We start from the raw sequence: 2,824 nt of genomic DNA, 5'->3' as shown, positions 1-2,824 counted from the left end.
GGCTCAGCAGTCGAGCATCTGCCTTCGGCTCAGGGTGTGACCCGGGGTCCTGGGATCAAGTCCCGCATCGGGCTCCCTGCATGGAGCCTGCTTCTCCTTCTGCCTGTGTCTCTGCCTCTCTCTGTGTGTCTCTCATGAATAAATAGATAAAATCTTTAAAACAAACAAACAGACAAACAAAAAACCCTCAAAACCCCAACTAAGTAGATCCTATTTTTTTTTTCAGTCTTTTTATTTGAAAGCTGTGACCATCAGGAGCAGAGGATGCAAGGGACCCACTCAGGACAGGAAGTGGGTCTGGACTCCATCTCCCAGGCCCTCGAGGCCAACTTTTTCTAGGTACAACGTGTTTTCTCAGCAGCCTGGAGAGAGACATAAAGTACCCTTGGTTATCATTTCATCATCCAACAGAAATAAAATGCCTCTCGGGAATGCATCTCACACCTCCATCCTGCGAACGCATCCCCGTTGCTTACAGACCAGGGCCTTCGGCCCCACAGTCGCGTATTTGGACAGGCCTGTGGAGCGGACTCTTGCAGGCATGAGGTCGCCGAGCCGAAGGGCTGATCCCCGTCTCACAGATGAGGACACGGAGCCTCAGAGCAGCTGTCCTGTGATCAGGGTTGCACACCTAAGAGAGGGGTACAGCCAGGATTTGAAACCTGTTGCATGGGAGCCCTGGTTCCTGCTCTGTTCTTTCTGCATCTAAGTGTCCAGGCTGTCAAGCCTCTTACCTGGCTCCCTCTCACTTGCCTAAGTGCCTCAAGACAGCAGGTGCCTAACCAGGAGCCAGACTCTAATCCAGGCCACTGGACCCCAGCGGTGGGGCCCTTGACCCACGATGGACACCCTCACCCCCACTCAGTCATTCCCAACACACATAGGCTAAATGGGGTGAGCATTTTAGAAGTCAGTCCCTACCCGGGCATTTAGAAGTTCCAGCAGAGCTTACACAGAAGCCCTGGAAAGAAGGCTGGGATTTGCTGCCTCAGCTGCCAATGCTGGTGACAGAGCCTGGGGAGACAGTTTGCTCAAGAACACAAGGGTTAAGGAGAAATACACGATGATTTATCGTTGCTTCCCACCCTTACCCATCCTTCTGGCCAACGCATGATTTATCTGCGTACAAATATCGACGGGGTGTCTCCAATGGGACAAGATGATTGCATTCTTTGGGTTTAATACTTTCCTTATGTGGTTTAAATCCTCCCAGTTCAAGAGCCACCCCTCGAGGCCTGTGGTCCTTGAGCGCAGGGTCAGCAAATGTGAGGTTGGCCGGGAGACTCAGCTTTGTCTTGGGCTTTCAGGGACGTCTTTAGATGAAAACCCGGCAAGCCAGGGAAAAGTGCCAGAACAATTAGGAAGAGTTGCCTGACGGAGGCTTTTCAGATCTATTTGAGAGGAGACATCGCACTCCCTCCCAAGAAGGTTACCTGTGCAGGTAACAGCTGAATCGCCTCGTCACTCTGAGCGCCTCCTGAAAAGGCTTGCGCTCGGGGAGCCGGGACTGCCAACTCTTTGAAGAAGAGAGACAGCCGCATTCAAACGGATTTGACCTTGTGGGGCAGGATGCTCAGAGCTCGGCCTCCTGGCTAGGGCTTAAGAGCAGATTGTTTCCAGAAAGAAATGAGGCAGCTCTTTCAGCCTTGGGCCGGAGGTGACCTTTTTCCCCTCCCTTGGATTTCGAGGCAGTGAAATAACATCGGGCCTTTATTTATAAAGCCTCATTCCTGTAAGGGTTCTGTTTGCCCTGGAAAGAGTCAGGGGAGAAAACCATGGATGGGAAGTGTCCTGGCTGCAGGTAGAGGGAGGGAGGCATACAGAGCAGGTGACTTACCCTGGGGTCACGAGGCCAAGCAGTCTCCGGGTGATAGGAGGCCAGTCTGTGTTTCTGGAACATTCTGGAACATTCATCTTTCCAGTAGAGTGGCGTTTCCCAACCACACCATTGACATTTGGGCTGGCTGTTCTTTCTGGCGGGGGCCGCACTGTGTGTTGTGGGATGTTTGGCGGCGTCCCTGGCCTCAGGCCCTTGGCTGCAGCCCCACCCCCACCCCTGGGGAGACAACCACTCCAGAAAGGGGTTGAGAACCACTTGTCTGGAGGATAGGGTGGCTCTCTCTGTGTGTCTTGTTTGAAGAGCACGCAGCCTAGACCTGGGTTCTCTTGATTTGCTATTTCTTTTAATTATTTATTAAACAAACACTGCCCTGGGCCTCGTTGGCGTGGGGTCCCCTGGGGGAAATGCACACAGTGTACGGGGACCCTGAGGCTGGGCTCAGGAGGCTCAGGAGGCAGACCTCGGGCCTGCAGCTTCCTCCTCAGGCCACCTCTCCTAGAATCCTGAGCCTCACCCCTTCCCCAGCCTCCTCCTTTCTCATCAGCCTTCCGGCTGTTCCTCGCCCCTTGGGAGGAGGATAACCTCTCATAGACCAGGCTCCTCCTCCCAGGGGCCCCTGAGCTGCACAGTCCCTCGGGGTCGCCAGGGCAGGGGAACCTGGTGCCCACAGTAGTGGCCTCCACTCACTGTCCTCCCTTCCCTGCTCAGCCCCACTCCCCCCGCCCCTGTGCTCCCTGGGAGGTACTCCCAGAGAAACTGCTTCCTGGCCTGTGTCAGGGTCGGTGCTTGGGGAGCCCAGACTAAGAGCCACCATCCCGCTTCTCCAGCCCTGCCAGTAGGGCTCTCACGCGTCCTGCACACGCTGCCTGCCTCCAGCCATCTCTGTCACATCACGGGCAGGCCAAGTCCCCTCGGGTTCGGCTGTCTCTGCAGAGTGATACCAGGTTCCTGTCCCGTGCCCGCCCTCATCTGTCACACGCCACC

General features: G+C 55.3%; 1 long non-coding RNA gene across 3 annotated transcripts; it reads right to left on the bottom strand.

Annotated features, from left to right (window-relative positions):
- Window positions 1-224: 224 nt before the first annotated feature.
- On the bottom strand, window positions 225-2,093 carry LOC106557684. Of its 3 annotated transcripts, none has more exons than XR_005377425.1 (5): window positions 1,838-2,093; window positions 1,434-1,516; window positions 922-1,313; window positions 445-631; window positions 225-362 (listed from the first exon to the last, which is right to left on the bottom strand). It is a non-coding gene; the product is annotated as an uncharacterized LOC106557684 (long non-coding RNA). The 3 variants fall into 3 exon arrangements; XR_005377424.1 differs by having other exon boundaries at window positions 229-362; window positions 477-631; window positions 1,838-2,091; XR_005377426.1 differs by lacking the exon at window positions 1,434-1,516 and having other exon boundaries at window positions 229-362; window positions 477-631; window positions 922-1,014; window positions 1,838-2,029.
- Between the last annotated feature and the right edge of the window lie 731 nt (window positions 2,094-2,824).

The sequence above is a fragment of the Canis lupus genome, chromosome 24 (genome assembly GCF_011100685.1).
Source record: "Canis lupus familiaris isolate Mischka breed German Shepherd chromosome 24, alternate assembly UU_Cfam_GSD_1.0, whole genome shotgun sequence".
NCBI lineage: Eukaryota > Metazoa > Chordata > Mammalia > Carnivora > Canidae > Canis > Canis lupus.
This window is presented reverse-complemented; position numbering and strand designations above follow the sequence as displayed.